Source organism: Orcinus orca, chromosome 11 (assembly GCF_937001465.1).
Source record: "Orcinus orca chromosome 11, mOrcOrc1.1, whole genome shotgun sequence".
In the NCBI taxonomy this organism is placed as follows: Eukaryota; Metazoa; Chordata; class Mammalia; order Artiodactyla; family Delphinidae; genus Orcinus; species Orcinus orca.
The window spans coordinates 4,295,190-4,318,411 of NC_064569.1; the positions used below are offsets into that span (position 1 = coordinate 4,295,190).

A 23,222-nucleotide genomic window follows, 5' to 3' on the forward strand; every position below is an offset into this window, starting at 1 on the left:
CAGCCGCCCATGGTCTCCACGTACGCCTTGAAGGGGTCCTGATGTTCTGTGAACATTTTCTGCTGCCTCTGTCCCCGTGAAACCCTCCAGCGTGCTCTGCTCTGCTCTGCTTTCCCCTCTGGCCTCCTCCTGACTTGACGCCACCCACCTCTCTCAAAACCGAGCTTCTGGGAAGCATCTGTCATTTCCACTTCCAATCCCAGGTCAAGAGTCTCTTGAGTTTTATCTGAGCAAAGGTATTCTAGAGCCAAAACTGATATCTCAGAGAAGAAAAATCTCACTCCCACCTTCCCGGGTGACGCGCCGACACTATTTTTGATCAGAGAGAATAAAGGATTGGCCAGAATCAACCGTGTCATTCTAACGCAAGAAAAGGACCCCCATCAAATAGCAGGGGTAGAGCTGCTCTCAACTCAACCCGATGTGCGACGCAGACCGCACTTAATCACCCACCCGTGTTGCAGCCGCTGAATCGTTTCGGATTCTCATCCCCTTTCCCGGCCACCCAGCAGAGCGCCTGACGGGCCAGCAGTGGTTGGTGCTTGAGGAACGCACGTGAGTTTTAACCAACCAGCAGAGCCCAGGACAGCACATCTGCCTCCTCAGGATAATCATGTGCTGCATCCCAAGGCCAAATGAATTCACCCGGCAGTTCTCGTGGGCTAACGTTTACAGAGGCCCCTAGTGCAAGATGCTGGGTTAGGGGACAGGGATAAAAAGTGAGTGACACGTCAGCTGGGCCCGCAGAAAGCTCACCGTCAAATGCAGACAGGTGCATGTGACAACCTAAAACATGAGGTAGAATGGGGCAAGGTAATAAGTGTGTGTGCGTGTGTGTGAGTGTGTACTGAAAAAAGAAAAATGGGAAGGAAATATACCCCAACGTTACTAGTGATTATCTCTGTTTATTGGGTTTATGGGTGATTTTTTCTCTCTTCTTTACTGGTTGCTACATTCTCAGATCTTTCTTCTTAGGATAAACATATGTGTGACCTGGTGAGAAGTGAAGACTTTGCAGAGGATGGGGTACCTACATGGGCCCTACAGGATAGGGAGAATTGGGCAGGGAGGAAACGAGGGGAGGAGATTCCAGGCAAAGGGGCCAGCATGAAATGGCCCACCAGGCTGCAGCAGGGGAGGCCGATTTGGGGTAATGAGCACAAGGAGACTATGCCTGGGCATTCACGTCGAGAGAGGTAGGCCTGGGGCCTGGGAGCCTGGGAGGCCAGGCCAAACGGACTCAGTTGCTTATTCTGTGCTCCTACCGCCCTTGGTGTTTGCTGTTAGTACACCACTCATCACACTGCGTTACGCTTGGTTCTATTCAAATCTATCCCCCCACTAAATGTTTAGCTCCTGGAGGTCAGGGATCCCGGCTCACTCATGCTGTAGCCATAGCACTAGCACAACTACTAGCACAGAACAGGAGTCCACAGAAGCTTCTTGGATGAGTTGAATGCTAAGGGGGTCATTCTTTATTTCGTCAGTGATAAGGACTTACCGTGGGTTGCAGAAACTTACGCACATGCCAGGCGCTGTGCTGGGTGCAAGGACATTGTCCTAACTGATCCCACTTACAACCGTGTGTGATGTCGACCGCCCTCGTTTACACACGAGGCTCAGAAAGGTCAAGTCACCTGCCTGAGGTCATACAGCCAAGGGTAAGAGAACCAGCACAGTTTGAAGACAGTGTGGAGGACGGAGTCAGACAGAAACCTCGTAGAAACAAGGAGACTAGAGCACCAAGGGGCTGTGGTGACCTGCGCTGGCCCAGTGGCTCAGCGTGGGGAGGGGAGGGGAGGGGAGGGGAGGGAGAGGCTGGAGGGAGCCTGGAGGCAGTGCCGACACCTGAGCACGGACCCGCGCCTCGGCTGCCTCCCAAGCAGGCTCGTTATTTCTGATGTCAACTCAGGGACAAACAGCTCCACAGGGACTCACCCATCCCTTGGAAGAGCTCCCGCCTCTCAGAAATAGGGCCTGTGGAAAGAGCCCCACGCCAGCCCGGGCTGCAGGCACCCCCGCCACTCCCCCATCCACCGCTGGGCTTTACGACTTCCTGGACCTCGACACTGTCCCGACAATGTCCGTCAAACTGGCCCCGACCACAGCAGACATGAACTCCCCCGGCCGAGGTGGACACAGAATTGGGAGCCAGTTTCCTCATCTGTAATGGGGAGGGTCCATCTGTAAATAGGGCAGATCTTAAAGGGGCAGATGCCCTTTAAGACCCTCAGGCTAGGTTTACTGTTGTAGGTTCTCAGGGACCTCGACCCCTCTCTAGCGTGTATGCCCGTTGTAACAATGTGTAGCGTCAGTTAACCTCTCTCTCTCCTGCGGGACCTAAGCTCCCCGAGGGCGGCGTGGCCTGTTCCCAGTAGCATCCTTAGCCCTGTCCTGAGTGCTGAGCACGAGGCCGCACCCCGTGTCTGTCCACTGAATGGACCTGTGGCTGGTCTTGGGGCCGCCCTTCTCCGGGTTGTCCCCCCCTGTGGGAAGGCAGCCAGGCCTAGACATCCCATCACAGCAGGGATTCTCCGGGAGGCATGACTCCCTGGGGTCCAGCTTCTCCCCACAGCTCAGGGGGCCAGTTAGCGTCAGATCGGTGGGTGATCTCCACCCACCCCGGGAAAACCCCTCCGGTTTTCTTGCCAATAGGATGACATCGGAGGTGGAGGTTTTGAAACAGCCTGTATGTCTGCGTTCAGAATACTCTGCTGCTTGACTGAAAACATCTTCACTGCTGCCCTCTCTCAGGATCAGAGTGAGAGGAAGGCTCGAGAGGGGGCAGCTCAGCGCCCGGGGAGGCTTAGCGGCAGCAGTGGTCCTCCGTCCCCGGCTTCAGCATCACGCTCCCTTGAAGATGCCCTTCTTTTTCACAACCCATAATGGGCAGGGGGTCCTGGAAGCGGGAGGATGCCCAGAATGACCTCTACCAGAGCATCCTATCCAGGGGACCCCAACATTGCACCTCGGGTCAGCAGCTGCCTTCCGACCGGCACCCAGCATTCTGCAGCCTTGCTCTTGGCATTAAAATGGAAGCCACTGACCTAACAGTGTCAAAGGGGGGTGTCCATGGAGAAAGTGACCTTTCTTTTTTTTTTTTGTGGTACGCGGGCCTCTCACTGTTGTGGCCTCTCCCGTTGCGGAGCACAGGCTCCAGACGCGCAGGTTCAGCAGCCATGGCTCACAGGCCCAGCCGCTCCGCAGCATGTGGGATCTTCCCGGACCAGGGCACGAACCCGTGTCCCCTGCATCGGCAGGTGGACTCCCAACCACTGCGTCACCAGGGAAGCCCGACCTGCTTTCTTTAAAGACATTCATCCCCACAAAATCAAATGAAGGTGTTCCTGTGTCCTTCCTTCATATCTGGGACACCAGGTGACGTTAAATCCCCAACACGGCTGATGGGTTGCTGCTCCCTTGTTTCTGCTTCTCTCTGCATTCCATCCAGGCCCCCTTGCCCACCCCCAGTTCAGGGCACTGTAGTCCCTAGACAGCTCCTGCCAGGCAGCATTTAATCGCTTCTCCACCCCTAAGGCAATCATTCTTAGGGTGACCTCTCTGCTCCCGTGCTACTGGTCCTTTCTGAGTCTGCTATTCAAAACAATGCCTGGGAAATGCACACCCGCGATCCAGTCACGTGATTAGTGAGTTCCAGTACAAACACTCTCACCCGTCAGCTCCCGCTGGGCTGGCCAAAGAGTCAGGGAGGACTCTGGTTTCCCAGGCTCCGTAAAGAACGTTTCCCTTGCTTGTGTTGGCAGAAAGTAGGGTTTGGGTCTGGGTTTCAACGCAGTGCCCACGAGATGCCTCCAAAAGATAACTGGCTGGTTATTAACAAAGTACAGTTGGCATTGTGCGTGCTTGGAAGCTGGCTGCTCTCATTCCAATGCGGTGGGCTGAGGACGGTCCCTCTGGGGTTCATCAGAAGGGACGGAGCTTTATTTAGGGGTCTGCAGAAGGGATCAACTTCTAAGACGTCGGCAGATCCACCCACTGATGTTGGTGAAGTCACCCAGACCTCCCGGGCTGGGAAACAAATGCTTCACTCAAACTCACGAAGCCGCCATGGAAAGAGGTCCCCCCCACCCCCAATGCAGGGAGGGGCGGAGAGCAGAAGGGACCCAGTGTTGAGACGTGCAACCCCAGGCCAGGCAGGCAGGCCTCCAAACATCGCCACATTGCTCCCTCCTCAGCATCCCTCGGTAGCCCCCATGCTTGTGGAAGGAAGTTCAAACTCACTTCCCAGGTTCCTGGGCCTTTTGTGCTCCAAGGAGGTGTGGCAAAGCCAATTCCCTGAAATATGCCAGGAGAGATGGAGAGGAAAGGCATCGTCAGCTTCTGGGGTGCTCCGGGGGGGCTCTGTACAGAGGAGTGCCCACTCGTCTTGGGAACAGCCCTCTGTGGTAGCCACTCTGCCTCTATTCTACCTCTAGCCGTGCCTTCTCAACTTCATTCATTTTGCTTCCATTTCTGAAAAACTCCTTTACTCCCTCCATCTCACCAAAATTTTTTTAAACGGTTCTTTTTTTAAAAAAATTATTTATTTAATTTTGGCTGCGTTGGGTCTTTGTTGCAATGCGCGGGCTTCTCATTGCAGTAGCTTCTCTTGTTGTGGAACATGGGCTCTAGGCATGCGGGCTTCAGTAGTTGTAGCGTGCGGGCTGAGTAGTTGTGGCTCTCAGGCTCTAGAGCACAGGCTCAGTAGTTGTGGCGCATAGGCTTAGTTGCTCCTCAGCATATGGGATCTTCCCGGACCAGGGATTGAACCCATGTCCCCTGCATTGACAGGAGGATTCTTAACCACTGTGCCACCAGGGAAGTCCCCATCTCGCCAAATTTTATCCACCCTATAGGCAGAGCATTCGTTTGCTGGGGCTGCCGAAACAAATGATCAAAAACTCGGTATCATATATACACTACCGAATGTAAAATAGATAGCTAGTGGGAAGCAGCCGCATAGCACAGGGAGATCAGATCGGGTGCTTTGTGACCACCTAGAGGGGTGGGATAGGGAGGGTGGGAGGGAGGGAGATGCAAGAGGGAAGAGATATAGGGATATATGTATATGTATAACTGATTCACTTTGTTATAAAGCAGAAACTAACAATTGTAAAGCAATTATACTCCAATAAAGATGTTAAAAAAGAAACAACTAGGTATCTTAAAACAACAGAAATGTATTCTCTCATAGTTCTAGAAGCCGGAAGTCCTAAATCAAGGTGTCCACAGGGCCATGCTCCCTCCGAAGGCTCTAGGGAGAGTCCTTTCCTTACTTCTGGCTTCTGGTGCCTCCCGGTGTCCCTTGGCTTGTGGTTCCATCACGAGAGGCTCTGCCTCTGTCTTCACACGGCCTTGTCCTCTCTGGGTCTCTCCTCCGTGTGCCTCTTATAAGGACACCTGTCATTGAATTTAGGGCCCATCTGGATAATCGGGATGGTCTCACCCGGAGATCTGTAGCTGAATGACATCTGCAAAAACCTGTTTCTGATAGGCTCACATTCATAGGTTCTGGCAGTTGGGACAACCAGAACCTCTCAGTACATTAGAATCATCTGGGGACAGTTTCACATGATCCCGAGTGGGGTCAAAGTGTGATGAGCGGGGTTGGGGAGGGGAACAAGGCCTTAGAGTTTCCCAGGCTCGAGGACTCACAGCCTCTCATCCACGCAGACATCATGGGTGACACCAGCTTTCACTGAGAGGATGGTTTTCAGTTTACTCACAAATCACACTGCCTGTCATCTATTGATTATTCAATGTTGCACAAAGAAGGTCAGAGACCTCCGAGATCATTTCGTCCATGGTGCCCCGCCCCCTCCAATCTACACCCCATTTTTATAACAAATATTTGGAAACGCCCCCTTCGCCACCGGAAATGAAACTCCTAGATAAATCAGTTGAGCCATATGCATCATTGAGCTCTAACTGTAATCTGAAGGAGAAGAGGGAATGCCATTTGTAACAAAATGATAACCTTTCCAGTAAGGAAGTACTCGTGCGTGACTGCCCTGGAACCCAGAATGAGGCAGACAAGGCTTATACCTACTCGTGATGGGCAAGGTTAGGCTGAACCATCCATGTAAGGACCACAAGTAAATAAAAGAGCAGAGGACGACAGAATAAGACATGTCAGGATGAGAAATAACAAACCCGTTTACCTGTCTGCATCTGATAACAGGAAGGAAATCACCTCACTGTGAAATTAAATTACAAGTGTGGAAATAGAGAAAACAAGGAAGTAAATTATTCTTGTGACTGAGCTAAGCCTTATATACAAGTAAGATGTAATATACTTTAGTGTGCTGAGACATGGAACAAAGTATCATGGAGAACAAGTCTCTAACCTGGAAACTCCACCCATGGAGGGGGGTAGGCACACATATTCAGTCTTTTTTATTATTATTATTTTTTATTTTTTTATACAGCAGGTTCTTATTAGTTACCCATCTTATACATATTAGTGTATATATGTCAATCCCATTGTTCAGTCTTTAGCATTAAAAAAGCCTTGGAAACATTATCCTTTTCCTTTAGGGAGAGGGGAGAGGAAGATGGATTGGAAAAAGTTGTTTGGTAGATCTCTAATGAGAACATCAGAGTCAGAGTGAAACACACAGGCAACCCCAAAGAAAATCACTGTAATGTATAAATTTTGCAAGAAGTTTCTTATCATTGAACTCCCTACAAATATGTATACAGATAGATAGATTAGATTATACATATACATACAGTAGACTATAAACTATTTCAAAAACAGCTTCTATAAAGAAGTTCACTGAGATGGTGGCATCTCAGGTGCCTGCTAATTTAATAATGTGCTGCCCTATGTCTGTGTCTGTAAGACGGAGTCTTGAATCTCCTGTTACAAAGGCTTCCTTGCCTTTGCAGTAACTCCACATTGCACTGAAACCCTTTTCAGTTAAATGTATGTTTGGAAATGCTCTAAACTAGACAGAACGCGTGGAGTGGGGAAATTATACAATAACCTCGGGACTCTGCCTTTATTCCATTTAGGCTTCTCGTCCCAAAACAACCAGCTCCTAAATTACTGGGCTTTGGGCATAACTTCTTTGAAAATGTTTCACAGTACTATGTCAAAGGTACTAACTGATTTCTCTTTGTGTTGGATTGAGTTTGGCAGGGCAGGTAACAATTCTTCACTGATGGGGTCGATTTGCACGTGGAACCACAAGGAGTATCCCTAACTCTAACACTAACCCTAACCCATACCCTAACCCTAACCCGTACCCTAACCCTAACCTGTACCCTAAACCGTACCCTAACCCTAACTCGTACCCTAACCCGTACCCTAACCCTAAATCTAACCCTAACCTGTACCCTAACCCTAACCTGTACCCTAACCCGTACCCTAACCTGTACCCTAACCCTAACCTGCACCCTAACCCGTACCCTAACCCAAACCCTAACCTGTACCCTAACCCGTACCCTAACCTGTACCCTAACCCTAACCCATACCCTAACCCATACCCGTACCCTAACCCTAACCCGTACCCTAACCCTAACCTGTACCCTAAACTGTACCCTAACCCTAACCCGTACCCTAATCCTAACCTGTACCCTAAACTGTACCCTAACCCTGACTCGTACCCTAACCTGTACCCTAACCCTAACCCGTACCCTAACCCATACCCGTACCCTAACCCAAACCCTAACCTGTACCCTAACCCTAAACCCTAACCTGTACCCTAACCTGTACCCTAACCCTAACCCTAACCTTAACCCGCACCCAGTCAATGCCAAGGGCATCTCTTAGTCTCCTGGCAGTTCAAAGCCACCCCACAGACTTCCAGAATGCCCTGCGGGGCTTCAACACTCAAAGCACTGTGGTCCTGGGACCAGCAGTAGCACCTGGGAGTCTGTTGGCAATGCAGGATCTTCAGCCTTGGACTAGACCTACCGCATCAGAATGTTCCTTTTATAAGGAGACCCCCAGGTGATTCATCCACTCACGGAACCCAGCGAGGCACTACTCCACCGACCCCATTAGGGATCCTCACCACTGTCAACCTCATTCATTTCTCCAATGAGAAAACGGGCCCAAGAGCGCACGTCAGCTGTACATCCTGCTCCTCTTTTTGTTTTTTTCCAATTGAAGTATTACTTGATTTACAGTATTGTGTTAGTTTCAGGTGTATAGCAAAGGGATTCAGTTATACATATACACGTATATATGTATATATCTATGTTCTTTTTTCTTCGATTCTTTTCCATTACAAGATATTGAATATAGTTCTCTGGGCTCTACGGTAAATCCTTGTTATTTATCTCCTCTCCTTGTCACTAAGTTCCCTGAGGACAAGAAGGACACAAGACTCTTCTCTTGAATGTCCACCTGGCTGCCAGCACGGAGAAGCCCACACAGCTGTGGCCCTAGAAATGCCTGCTGTCTGTATTCCCTCCGGACTCCAAATGCTCCTTTGTACCCAGAAAGCAACTCGCGCCCTTTGCTCGTCCACAGAAGCACAGACCACATCCCCCCCCGCCCTCACGGTCACTGGGGCACATCTACCAGCTCGGTCTTGTCAGTTTCACCACCAGCCCCAGCTGCACGGAGGACCACAGGGTTTGAAGAGGCACTGGCTCCCTCCCCCTCCCCCTGCCCGTAGGCCCTTGTGGTTAGCGTCACACTCGAGAAAGAATAAATAGAAAGCAACCCCCAGCCCGTTGTTCTAAGATAACCACAGAGATGACAGATGCTGCAAACCTGGGGGAGATGAAAGACAGACAGTGACAATAAAAAACCAAGAGAGGCGCGTCCCAGCGACAAGAAGCCCAGGCTTGCAGATCCTTCTGCTGGGGTGTGATTTCAAGCCTGTGAACTGTGCCCTCCCAGCCCCATCCCCGCCCCCAGGCTGGCCGGCCGGTCCTTCACTGGGGAAGAGAGTCAGTGCCTCACAGGGAGGTAAGCCCAGCTCAGCTGCTCAACAGATGACCAGGAAGGAGAAAAGCTGAGCTGGGGGACAGCGAGGGGAAAGGCGGCTTCCTTCCGGCCGCCTCTCAACCCCGGCCGAGGCCATCTCTAGGAGCCCACGGCCTCGGAGAGGAGGACCGACAGCCTCCCCAAAGGCTGCGGGCAGAAGGGTGGCTCAACGCCTGAACTCACAGCCTCCACTTCCGGGCCCTGCTTCCTTCCTTCATCAGGCAACGGCGGACCCAAGACAGGAAACCACCCACCTCCTTGCTCCACACTGAATTTGTTTCTTCTGTCAAGAAATTCAGGACCCAGCCTGACACGTCCATGTACCAGGTGGCACTGCAGCTTTCGGTCCACATGTCCTCACTCGGCCCCTCCGACCAGGATGTGGCTCTTTCGTCTCGTCTCTCACGCCAGGCACAGGGCCTGGCGTGCACCAGGCGCTCCATAGATGTCTGGGTATAAAAGACCCTCAGGGACAACGAAGCCAATTCCTCTCTACACAATGTGACAGACCACAAAGGATGAGCCATCGCCTTTGTTAGGAGAACGAAATGGCATCCTCCTTATGTGCCTTCTTTGGGGCACATCGCCATCTCACCCATTTTCAGAGATGTTCTCTTTGTCGTGACCGTCCTCACATGCCACCACTGACAACAGTCACAGAGGTGAGAGGTGTAACCGTAAACCACACCTCTTTTTTAAGACTTTGGAGGCAGCATAATATATCGGCTAAAACAACAGGTTCTAGAGCCTGAAATTCTTGGGTCAGGTCCTAGGTCTGTTGTGTACAAGTTATGAACCTTGGCCGGGCGACTTCACTCCGTTACTGTTTTCTTGTCTATAAAACAGGAGTAGGAATACCGTGTCCTCGTGGGGTTCTGGTGAGATGATATATGTCATCGAACAGTACTCTTGACTGTCGTGTTTGTTTTTACTGCTGGTCTCTGAGCAGCTAAAGTTCTCCAAGCAGAGCAAAAGCAACCAGTGAGCAGAGCTCCTTCCCTCCTACTCTGAGATGAGAAGAAGGCCGGGGCCTAGCAAGGCAGGGGTGTGCTCAAGCGCTCAGACGATAACACACAGGGGCTGACCCATCAGGTGCAAATGAAGCAGAATCACATCCACGCAGACGTCTGCCCTTCCCTTTCTTCTGGAAAAAGACAGCCTCCCTGGCTTTCATTTTCCATTTTGAAGAGACATTAGGATGAGAGCAATTTCCCTTCCTTCTTAATCTACTATGAGAAAAGCAGCACCCTCATGTGCTCCGTGAAAGTCAACACTTAGCCTTAGTGGAAGAGACAGAGAGGGGGTGGAGAAAACGTTGGATGTGGGCAGGCTGGTCCCCAGTTAGGGACCCTTAGAGACAGCTGCCACTCGCTCCAACCAGCTGTCAACATACAGTCATTAGAACCCAGTGTTTCCAGCCCTTTGGATCATTCAAAGATATTTCCGAATTTTAAAATGTTGTACATGTTCAGGTACAGGACGAAATACAGTTTTATTCACTGCAACGTTACTTGTAATAAACACCAGACAGCTATAAACAGCTTGTGTCCATCAGCAAGGATTGGTTGAATCAATGACGGTGCATCCCTACCACAGAACACTCACAACCATACAAAAAACTGCTGCATCTATGGGATGCAGCAGCTTAGAGGGAAGTTCATAGCGATACATGTAACGGAATACTACACCCCTGTGAAGAAGAAGGAGAAAGCTCTTGGTTCACTGATAGGGAAAGAGCGCCAAGATCAGTGAAGCAAAAAAGGCGAGGTGAAACAGCGTGTAGAGTGTGTACGCTATAATTATGTACGAAAGAATGGGATGGAGGGAGAATGTATGTTTGTACTGCTTCTTCTTTGCAATAAGAAAGTCTAGAAGGGTGTATAAGAAACAAATAAAAATGGTTACTGGGGAGGGGGCAGGATGGGCACATGGAGGCTGGTATAAGAGGTCACTAGATATCTTTCTATAATGATTTGATTTTTGAGCTATGTGAATATAGCACTTACTCCAAAAATAATATAAAAACAATGTGAACACCAGCCACTGTGAACACCACACATCTACAGGCTACACATGGCCTGTTGGCCTCAGCTTTACAGCCTCTGCACTAAGGGGTCCCGACCGGGAGGCAGAAAGTTGGCAGCAAGGGGTCCAAGTTGTATTGGGTTTGAAGACCAGCAGGTTGTTCAGATCTGGCATCTGGAACACCCTCTGGGTTGCCTGGTAATGAGCTGGTTGGGCCCAGGAGCTCCTGTTCTCCCAGGAGAAGGGTGTGCCGCTCTCCACCCCCTTCTGAGCTTGGGTTTCTCCACCTTCCTCCAAAGTTAAGGCTGACCGGAACCCAGACGGTCTGTTTGCTCCCTTCTGTTGAGGCCTCTCCCTGACTTGTCCTATAAAAAAGGTGCAGCGATAGGAGCGTGGTGTCCCTCCACTGGCCAGAGCGTCATGTGTGCTCCACTGGGCCCAGCCACGTTCCCTGAAGGACGCCGAGAGAACAGAGGACACGGCCCACTGATTCATCTCCCTGTTCCTTCCACCTGCACGAAGGGACACGGTAACTATTCACCCCGGCCCCGTGTATGTCCTAGTCTTGTCACTGAAAATCGCTCGCTTAGTGTTCCAGGTTGAATTACGATCCAAGAAAAGAAAATTACTGCTCGCACCATACCTGCCTCTAGGAAGTCCTAAATCCCAAGACCTCAGAAGGTAGCCCGATATGACCGGGGTCCTCAGAAGAAGACAGTCACGTGAAGACAGAGACACACGGGGATGACCCGTTTGACAACGCTGGCACAGCGTGGATTATGCGGCTGCAAGCCTCGCGAGAAACGCTCAAGATTGCCGACCGACTGCCAGAACAAGGAGGAAGCCAGGAAGGACTTCCCCTGCAGGTCGGAGAGGGAGCAGGGCCCTGCCGACACCTTGGCTTTGGACTTCCATCCTCCAGAACCGTGAGACAACACATTTCTGTTGTTTTAAATCACCCGGTGTGCGGCACTCATTAGGGCAGCCCTAAGGAATGAATACACTCAGGCCAGCACTAGTGGCCAAGGCATCTGATGTTCTCCCACCTCAGGAGGTGCTCAGGAGATGCTGATGGCGACTCTGCCCAATGAATGAAAATTCTACGCCCTGACCGATCACGTTTTATCGCACAGGTATATGGCGAACAATCAAACTGTACGCAATTACTGAGTGCCGACCCCGTGAAGAATATAAGAGAAGTAGAGTATTCTGTGACTGCCCTCAAGGAGTTGACAATCTGAAGATTTGAGACAGACACAGAGAACGTAACAACACACATCACAGGGGCCAAATAAGCATGACTTCAGCCCCCAGCGGACGCTACATAGGTCACCCGTAACTCAACCCCACTGTGCTGCCATCCGGACTCCATGTTCTACTGTATTTCCTTTTGGCCGAAGAACTGGGGAAACTAGAATGTCAGGCTAGCAGACAACGTCTAGAAGCTGTCACCCCTGCTCCTGGCCTGGAACTCAAACTTCTAGCCCACCGCGGAGGCCCACTGTTGTCTGTGACATTCATCTGCCACCCTTGAGCGAAGGCTCTCACGTTGGTTGCTCACGCACTTCCTTTTTCTGTTCAGAGAGGCAGGCCCTGGAGGGACAGTGAGCCTTTTCTGCAGCCCTCCTCAAACCCGGCGCGCAGCAAACACAAGGGCCACATGGTCTGGGAGTCCACTTTGGTAAGCTGACCAACGGTTTTGAAGAGGGGCTACAGAAGACGAGAGATACTGGTTCCTGTGGCATCGTTCAGAACCTCTGCTCGTTCGGCCCAGCCTCCCTGCAGGTGGCTGCTCGCACCATACCTGCCTCTAGGAACCTCTGATTCTCACCATAAGAAGCCTCGTGTCCAGCTACCCCCCCGGGTGGGCAGGGGTGGGGACAGCTCACCTTGACTGGTCTCTCCTGCGGTTTTTTCTGGATCCCGGTCTCCGGGGTCCTGCTGCACCGGGGCTCCTCCTGGAGCTCTCTCCGTGGCCGCACCGAGTGCCAGGTGGAGCCCCAGGCCGGGCTGACGAGGCAAGGCGGCAAGTCGCCACTGCCCCACCCTTGACAAGCAGCCCAGTGGCCCGACCGTGGCTCCAGGCCAGTCTCCTGAAGGGCAGCTGTGGTCAGGGCAGGACCTGCCGGCAGAACACACAGAGGGAAGGTGTCCTCAGTTTGGCTTCAAGTAACTCATTATAGATCTCAGGACAGAGGACGCCCTGGAAGCCTCTTAACTTTCCTCCTGGCACTTCTGAAATCAGCTACCAGCTGTGGTCTGGTCAGGTTTTGCAGCAGACCCCGGTTGCCTGCCTAATATCACTCATTTTTCCCTTCCTCCTTTCCAAAAAGATTCCAATTTTGGTCATCACTCAGGGCAATAAGCGACCTGCTCAGCTCAGGGCCCCATCCAGTCAAAGCAAGTGCGGGCCCTTGCCAGAGGGTGGTGGGGGTGGGTTTCTGATCCCCCGCTGGCCACTGAGACAGGAGACGGGCTTCGTGGGAGGGACCCTGGAAATGTTTTCCTGGCCCCTAAGGGAGATGCAGGCCCACCTTCCTCTGGTATCAGGGAAGTGGCAGGATTAAGCTTTGTTCTCTGGGATGAGATCTCTGACTTTAATGCTGACCTGGGACTCCACCCACACAGCCGTGAGAAATCACTGAAGCTACACCTAAAGGCTGCAAGAGACAGGATCTGACGTGCATTTTTAAAAGGTGACTTGGGCTCCTTGTGGGAATGAATTTAGGAGGGGGAGGAGGGGGCGTGGACACACTGAGACCCGTTAGGGGAATATCACAGTCCAGACGAACGCTGGTGTGTCCTGACCAGGGCGGAGCACGTGAGCAGGTACAGGTGAATGGATGCTAAGTTATTCAGAAGCGGGATCAAGAGGATGGAGGGGTTCGATGCGGCAAAGGCGGAGGAGAGGTGGAGGCTGCCTTGGACTCAGTGGTCCTCTCTACATCCAGCCTGGAAACTCTCAGAGATAAAATGACTCCTGAAAATCTCCTCCTCTTGTTTGGTCAATGCTCCTTCTGGCATCACGTCCTCGGTGGGTGGGTGCTGGACAGAACAAGTCTCCGCTGGGTGAGCCACGCCATGACTGCTCCTCAATGAGGTATCTCACGAGCTGTTCGGGGCGCTCCCAGAAGCCTCTAGGTACAGCGTGGGCTTCTAGGTCCAGAGGGCTGACCTCCATTGGACTGCTTTTCCCTCTCCTAATTTTGTCAATACTAAATAAATATGCTGGACTTCTATTTCCCGCATTACGGCAGGCTAAGTACTTAGACTGAACCTCCCACTGAAAATCTTGTATAAATGATAAAAAAACAATATTTCTGAAAGCATTGATGAGCTGGCAAGAAAGGAAGGAACTCACTGGCCAGGCATGTCTTCAGATAATGGGATATTCAGATTCTGACTATAATAATGACTATAATGTAATTAAAGAAATTAAAGACAAGCTAGTAAATATGAACAGGGAACAACAACAACAACAAAACATGAGAAATGATCAAGAAGATTTCAAGAAAAATGGACCCAAGAGAATTTTTAGAAATAAAAATTAATAGCTGAAATCACAAACTGCGGCCAGACTTAACAGCATAGTAGATACAGCCTGAGAAAAAAGCAGTGAACTAGAAGCTACGTCACAATCAATTAACCAAATGCAGCCCAAAAAGACAAAGACTCAGAAAAATATGGGAGCTTAAGAGACATGAAAGATAGAGGCTAACATATTCTTAAAAGCAGCCAAGGAGAAAGCGTTCCCTTTCAATGGTTACAACGTAGACTACCTTCCACCTGCTAAGCCAAAATAACTGTCGTCTGAGAATTCTAGCCTTAAAGAATATGTCCTCTAAGAATAAGAGAAATGAAGACATTCTCCAATAAATAAAAGTCTAGTTTGTCACAAACAGACTCTCATTAAATGACATTTTTTAAAGGGGTATTTCAGATGGGAGGAAAGATTCTAGATGGAAGATCTGAGATTAAAGAAGGAATGAAAAACAAAGAAAATGAAAATAGATTTTCTCAGTCTGTTGTTGAGGAAATAACATCAATTGGGAGTCAGACATATTTATCTCGCATCTTGCTGTCATTTCTTACTATCTGGGAAGTTTGAATCACGTTAATCTCTCAGAATCTTGATAGCCTCATTTTAAAAATACATAAGTTGGGCTTCCCTGGTGGCGCAGTGGTTGAGAGTCCACCTGCCAACATGGGGGACACGGGTTCGTGCCCCGGTCCGGGAAGATCCCACATGCCGCGGAGCGGCTGGGCCCGTGAGCCATGGCCGCTGAGCCTGCGCGTCCGGAGCCTGTGCTCCGCAACGGGAGAGGCCACAACACTGAGAGGCCTGCGTACCGCAAAAAAACAAACAAACAAAAAAAAACATAAGCAAGGTCTTTGTGAGGAATAAATGAGCCACCACATATAAATGCTCAGAACATAGATTCTGCATTTAGAAGGTGTGAAATAAATGTTCATTTCTTATCTTTTCAAAAATTAATAAACAAGCAAGTAAATAAGATGTTGTTGGCAAGAAGGAATCCCTCCCTCTGCTTCAAGTGTGAGATAGAACTCTATCGCTTTTCCACGTCGTAAAAGGCTGCACTGCAGAGCTGATGCTTCAGAAGTTTTCTTTTCATCTTTTCAGTAGCAAGCCTAAGATCTTTCAGACAAAATATTTATGATTTCTTTATTTTATAAATACTGCATGTGAACACACAAGCCCCAGGGATAGACCCTGGATTCCAGCTTAACTCACAATTTTAAAATAAATTTGTGTTCACAGTTTCATGAGATCATAAAATACGTGCTGGCCCATCCACGGGGGCAAAATGGCCTGTCCTGCCCACTCCTTCCCAGGGCTCTTCCGCCAACTAGGAGGTAGCAGCACACAGAGGATCCCTCCGTGCAGCTCCTGCATCCCGCCCCCCGCCCCCCTGCTGACAGATACCCTCCCCAGCTCCATCCCTAACTTCACTCTCCTTTTCACTTAGGACAAGGAAGCCAGCTAAGGAAAGCAAGCTTAGTCTCCTTTAGATTCTCTGCCTAATTTTCATATGGTGCCAGTTTGGTGGTGGCGGGCAGGAAGGGGAGACAGGGACGGAGAAGGGACAGATAAACTCAGAACCAGTCTCCCTGATGATGTCAAGGAAACAAATAGCACCAGTTAGGAGGTCCTAGGACCCGGGCTGGCATCCCTACTCTGCCCTTTGTCACCTATGTGTCCCCAGGCAAGCCAGTGAACCTCTCTGACTTTATTTTCCTCACCTGTAAATTGGAGTCGACAACTATTCCATATTTGTAGAGCATTGTACAACTTCCCAACTGTCTCCTCAGTCGTAATTTCATTTACTACGCACCGTCAGGTATATAATGCTCACCTCACTGCCGTAGAGATTGCAAAGCAGAGCGTGGACGGCTGTGTACACGGCAAAGATCTCCATCCGTATGAAGGACCATCACCAGTGCCGCATGGCTGACCCTCTTAAGAGCGGGGGCTCTGCTGTCCCAGCGCCCGTGCTTGGATTGATTCTACGCTGACCGGCTGTGTGACCTTGAGCGAGTTGCTTAGCTTCTCAGTTCCTCACTTCTAAGTGAAGGATGGTAACATTGGCCCCATCTCGCAGCTCAGGGCTCCGTACATGGGAGGCTCTCTGGGAATGAGAACTGACTGTATCGACACCAACTGAAGCCCACGGGTGTCTGACCACACACATCCGCACTCCCTGACTCCCAGCATCCTCCATCCTTTCCTATCCGTGGTTACATCCACTCTCCCCACGCCTGGGCAAATATTTGCAAAGGGAGGGCAGAGGCTCTGAACACCAGGACCCACTGTGGACGGCTTCCTGAAGACGACCAGCCTTCAGATTCTCGCTAGATTTGTGGGTGTCTCCAGGCTGCTCTGGATGGAAGCAGAGTCCAGGCTCCCCGAGGTCCCAGGCAGCCCGACTCTTCCCACTGCCAGCTGAGGGTCTTGCTTTGGCGGGCCAGAGAGTTCCGGAATATAGGTCGCCGGCTAAGCCTCAGTCCCCTAACTGGACCGTGCGGCCACCCTGTTAAAAGGCACCCAGGCCTAAGCCGACACCACGTGGACCTGTTAGATGACCTACGAAGCAAACGGTTAATTAAGCCCAACTTGATGAATGGATGGAAACCACTGGGCTGCAGAAAATATGAGCAGCCCCACTTCAAAGCACTTTCACCTCTTCATCCCACTGTCGTGACCGGCCTACGAGATGGGAAGGACAGCTCGTTCATCAGTGAGGCAGCCGGGGCCCACAAGCGGCACGCGGAAAAGCTCCTCCCGACACGAACCTGCCACCAAGCACAGCTGCTCACCCATCTGCCGGCTCTGGCCCCTGGCACCGAGTTCTAGAACTGCATCCTAGGAGGGCCGCATCAGGACCCCAGCAGATGGGGCAGGGCCAGAGGACGGGAGCTGGTCACTCAGCTTGTGTCTTAGTCCCAGGAGAGAAAACACACGCTCGGTTGGCCTGGAGGTCAAGCTAAGTGCCGTTGGCAGTGGGGTGGGCACACGTGTCCCCTGGATGACAGCGGGATGGCCAGCCAGGACCACCACTGTGCTAGTTAGCATCTCTTTCTAAAGTGACTCCGGACAGCCCAGCCCAGAGACTCCGCCGGCCGAAGACGGAGCGTGGCACCCCTGCCCGGTGAGGGGCACACCACAGCCCCGGGCAGGCAGGGGCAGAGAGGTCTCCACCAACCATTGTGACCTCGGACGGGGCCAACTGTGAAAAGCTGCCTTTGGCCCTATAACCAACCAGGGCTGACAAGGCAGCAGACAGGAAAGAAATCAACAGTGGCCTATTGTTAGAAGGGTATCGCCTGGCTCCTCCTTGCCGTCCGTTTTGTTTGGCTTTCCTGGTGGATACGTGTGTACGAAGGGAGTCAGTCTCTGAGGGTGGGCCTACCTGCTTCGCCCTCAGCCCCACAGCACCTTCCGTGGGGTTCCGATCACCATCTCCTTCCTAACGGAGCGTGGTCCATGTAACACACACCCACACCCATGCAGGTTCTAGAGATTCCCTCCTCCAGAGCAGACACTCGTGTACCAGGCAGGGCCAGCTCTGCTTGATTCTATACGCAACCTCTATCCACAGGAAACAGGAAGGTTCGGAGGGTCCAGGGCCGCATCCTGGGTCCTCACAGCTTTTAGATGGTAAACTGAGTCAGTGGAGGCCAGCCACAGGAGGAGGTGACCCTTAGAAATACGGGGAGGGTCAAGGCACATCTTACGGCCTGGGCAGAACTTCATCGGTCTAATTTCCATGCAGACTGGTCCTCAGACGCTGTCTATTAAGATGGACTGAAGAGCCCCCATGGAACATTCTTCCAGGACCCCACCACTCCCATTTGCTGAGTTCCACCATCCTGGCAGGCCCTGCTCTGTCCTCGTCTAACTAGTTAAGCCTCTCCAAAGCCCATGTCCTTCTAGAGAACATACAGTCTGTCCTGCTCCCTCGGCAGGGGTCTCCTATGCTGTCAGAAGAAGTACTGTGGCCTTTGTTCTTTCTCCCAGTACAATGCACTGCACACAGTAGGTGCTCAACCATTTTGCTTTTGTTCTGGAGGGTTTTTTTTTGGGGGGGGGATGCATTAACATTCAATAAAACCGCATTGATTTAGTCCCTCCAGTGTCAGGAGATTCAGATGTGGTGTGTGGAGTAACATGATCACTATTCAGTACAAATTAGAGCTTTTGATTCTATTTCTAATTCCAGTAAATAGGGCTTGTGCGTTTAAAAAAATATTTTTAGTTTGCAATGTGTGATTACATAATGGAGGCCTAGTCTTTTTTTTTTTTTTCATTAACATTCATTTCCCTTAGCAGTTCCTTTCTGTGTCTTTGTTTCTGATTTGAGCTGTGGTTCAATGTATTAAAATTGCATTCCTTAAAAAGAAGTTCCAGAGCAGACTTTTTAACGGGCCCTCCCCACCCCTGTATTTCTGACTGGCCTGTGCCTGGGGCAGCTCAGCTGGTGTGGAGTCAGGGGATCTTACAGGTGTGTTAACAGAGCTCTGGTATCAAGCAGAGCCCTCCACTCACCAGGGCAGCTCTCTGCAGGCAGCCAGCGGTGGGGTGTCCCCGAGGGAGGTGTCTATACCAGAGCTAGGTGTGTGAACTCAGACGACCTATTTACCTCTCTGAGCCTCGGTTTTCTCATCTGTAAAATGGGGATGCTAAGTCCTAGATGAGAAAAAGTGCCTGGCACATGGCAGGCACTCAATACGTTCTCTTATTTGCAGGGGTCCCTGTGGGAGTCTGTTGGGGGCCTTGCTGCTTCTCCAGCTGCCTTCACCCCCAGAATTACACCACATCTACTGAAGCCAGAAGCCCGAGCCCCGAGCAAAGATGAACCCCCAAAATCTGAGTACAGGGCAACACAGCAGGGGCTAGTATAGTTCACGGAGATGGTAATGACAAGCAACGTGCCAGACAGCTGGGCGTATATCTGGAGAAAACCATAATCTGAAAAGATCCGTGCACCCCAATATTCATAGCAGCACTATTCACAATAGGCAAGATATAGAAGCAACCTAAGTGTCCACTGACAGATGAACGGATAAAGAAGATGTGGTGCATATATACAGTAGAATGCTACTCAGCCATAGAAAAGGATGAAATAATGCCATTTGCAGCAACATGGCTGGACCTAGAGATCATCATACAACGTGAAGTAAGTCAGACAGAGACAGATATCATATGATATCACTCATATGTGGAATCTAATTAAAAAATAGAGATAGAAATGAACTTATTTACAAAACAGAAACAGAATTACAGATATTGAAAACAAACTTATGGTTACCAAAGGGGAAACATGGTGGGATGGATGAATCAGGAGCTTGGGATTAACATATACACACTACTATATATAAGAGCCTAGTGCATAGCACAGGGAACTCTACTCAATATTCTGTGATAACCTATATGAGAAAAGAATCTAAAAAAGAATGAATATACATATATAAATATATATATATATATGTATAACTGAATCACTTTGCTGTACACCTGAAACTAACACAACATTGTAAATCAACTTACTCCAATAAAATTAAAATATTAAAAGTTCATTAATTAATTAATTAAATGCCTTGCTGAACCCCTCCCCCCAACAAAAAAAGAAATGTGCCAGAGAGACACAGCGCAGAAGATAAAAATGCTAGAAAGAATGCCTGCTGGACAACTAGGAAACACACTTAGCCACGTTTGTAGCAGGACAACCACACCCCAGAAATAAAGTACCTTGCCCTGGGCAGACGCAGGATCAGGCGACAGCAAGACACACAGAGGGGACAGAAAAGCACAACTGATCACAATCAAGAACAAGAGCTGGTGTGGTGACCCAGCCCCTGCCGGCCAAAAAGTGAATCCCGAGGACGCATGGCTGGTTCGAGTCAGAACTGTTCCCGGCGCTCAGCATCCCGAGGGGCAGGCTGGGTTGAGCCCGTGACCCTGGGGCCAGGTTATCTGGGTTCAAATCCCAGCTCAGCCTCTTAGGAGCCGTATGACCTCAAGCAAGTTACTCCAGCTCTCACAGCCTTGGTTTTCTCATCCATAACATGGGGAGAATAATACTAACAGTCACTTATCTTGCAAGGCTGTAGTAAGGACCAGTGAGTCCACTGGAGCCAAGCTCTTAGCCATGCCTGGTGCATTTCTGTGCATCCAGCCTCAAGGCACAGGTGGGAAGGGGGTTCCTGACATTCTGTGTTGGATCAGGGTAGCGCTGCGGGAAGCTGGTCTCATTCCCCCACCTCGGCACCAATGTAACCTTCCAAACCAGCGGGCAAGGGTTTGTGTTTACCCAGCTTCAACGTGGCAAAGCTCCACCCATTCACCGAATCCCGGAGCTCAACACAGAGTGACCTCAAAAGTACATAAAGTGAGAATAAGCCAATCGCCCGTAGTAAGAGACTTTCTTCTTGTCTGCCCTGGTAATTCAGCCATTGGAGCCAGCCTCCTATTCCCCTGAGTTAAAAAGGGAGTTCAGGAAGCTGCCTGGCCAGAGATGCAAATGCAGGTCTGGGAGGCGGGCGTCCACACCGCTGGATCCTGGATGCAGCAGGTATCGGCACACCCACAGCGTGTGCACTATGTCTTGCCCTTCTCACCTTTCCTCTCGGCCCAGCAGGACAGGGAGCTGCACAGACCCAGGGGTCCCGGGAGCAGAGGGCCGGGCCAAGCCAGCCAGCCACAGGGCTGCTCTACTATGCAGATAAGGGGCCTTCAGCACAGGCTCAGTGGGTTCAGAGGCCCTTGGAATCTGAGCCTCCTGGGACACCTGTCTGCTCCCTCCTCCCTGCATCTTCCAGAACTGCTGGGGTGTCACCAGAGTCAGGCTCTGCTGCCCGACCAGGATGTGTCAACAAACGGGCAGGGGAGAAAGTACCGCTGACCCGCTGACGTTCTGAGAAACCAGGGCTGGGAGCCAAAACAAACTGACAAAGGGAAGAATCTGTCGCAAAAGAAAAGCTCATATTCCTCAAGCTGGGAGAGGCCCCTGAATGTCACTCAGTCCCCCAGACGGTGGCCCCTGAGAGTCCCCTCAGGCAGACAACCCACTCCCCACACTGGCCTTCAAGAGGGTCTTCCCAGATATGGGAACATGTGTATATGCATGGCTGATTCGCTTTGCTATGGAGCAGAAACTAACACACCATCACAAAGCAGTTATACTCCAATAAAGATGTAAAAAAAAAAAAAAAAAGAGGGTCTTCCCGTGTCTGACCCAGTCCATCCGTCCCCGTGACCTTGTCTGAACGGGCAGAGCGGTTCCAAGGCAAGAAAGAAGGGAGAGACCAGCCTGAAGCAGGTGCAGAGGCCACAGAGGACAGAACCAGCAGGGCACTTCCTCCCCATCACCTCGGGCTCAACCACAGATGAAGTCAGGCTAAATCGGCCTTTGAGAACAGCGGGGAAGGGATGACAAGAACCAAAAGGTCACGAGCTGAGTCGTGGAAAGGGACAGGGAGTCTTGTCTGTGCCGAAGCTGTTGGTGCGTCCGAGCCTCCAGGGCCAGTGAGGTGCGGGCCCCGGCTCGGGGGCAGCCTGCTGCAAATCCTGCCTCTGCCGGTTACTGGCTGTGTGACCCTGGGCACGGTGCTCTGCCTCTCTGTTCCGCATGTACTCTTCCTATAAAGCGGGAATGATAGCAGCGCCTACGCCATTGGGTTCTCGTGAGGCTTTAACAAGCAGATCCGCGTCTGGCGCTCGATGTGTGCTGGCTGCCATCGGGACGACAATTCGTCCAGGACAGCCTAGCTTCTGCCCGTTGTCCCAGCATCATTGCCAACACTCTGCCTTTCACTCTCAAACGTGAACGTGAACGGGTTGCAGGATGGATGGTCAGGCTGAGTAGCTCTTGTCTTTTTTTAGGTCCCCCTGGTTACCTCCCTGCTCCACACTGTCTGAGCATCGGACACCCAGGTCCCCAGAGGGTGTGTCCCCAAAGGTAGCTCTGCCCTGTGCCGGAAACTTGCTCAGTTTTCCTTTCCTCCTTTTCTCTTCCCTTTGTCTCCCGGTCTCCCGCCTGTTCTCTCCGCTGCTTCCCTATGGGTGCCACCTTATTTACAGGCCGACTTTAGTGGGGACTCCCCTGGCTCTGCACACGGGGATGGGATGCTTTCTGGCTCACTGACTAGACTAGGTAGGTCTCACCACATTTCCCTTAGAGAAATGGAAACCCTCTGAGACGTCAAACATGACTTGACCACCAGACGGGTGAATGGAAATCATTTTCCATTTTGTGTATGGGTGTGAGTGTGTATTGTTTAACGGGGAAAAAGAGAATAACAGTTGGAAAGGGTCCATCCGATGCGGGGGTCTGTCTGAGAAAACAACCCCCTGGGGCGATTTTATAAAGGGAGAGGCTGGAGGCTGCCCCCCGCATGGCAGTGGAGAGCGCCAGGAGCTCAGGGGTCGGCACCCTCTCTGCCACTCACTCACCACTGGTGAAGGACCGTGATTTCTGAAGCCTCAGTTTCCCCATCTGTAAAACTGAGCACACTTGGCCCTAGGTCACCCAGATGCTCTGACACTGTAAGAGGCCTGGCCCTGTTCTTAGGATCCTGAAAAGGCACTTGTGGAATTCCACAATATTCTGCAAACACATCTTCAGGGTCTGTCCAGCCCTTTTCATGGGTGAAACACAGGAAGGAACCAAGGCCTGGGACAGTGTGACAACCTGAACGAATTCTCGCCCAAGGAGTAACGGCAAATGCCTGAGGG

At 51.0% G+C, this 23,222-nt stretch overlaps 1 protein-coding gene across 4 annotated transcripts in view; it reads right to left on the reverse strand.

Moving 5' to 3' along the window:
* CRACR2A (calcium release activated channel regulator 2A) overlaps positions 1-23,222 on the reverse strand; it is a 123,562-nt gene that overhangs the window by 97,955 nt on the left and 2,385 nt on the right. For all 4 annotated transcript variants that reach the window (XR_004476443.2, XM_004279012.4, XM_033404260.2 and 1 more), the window contains exon 2: positions 12,859-13,091. The gene's annotated coding sequence lies outside the window, so the exon portion shown is untranslated. The remainder of the gene's footprint in view (positions 1-12,858; positions 13,092-23,222) is intronic.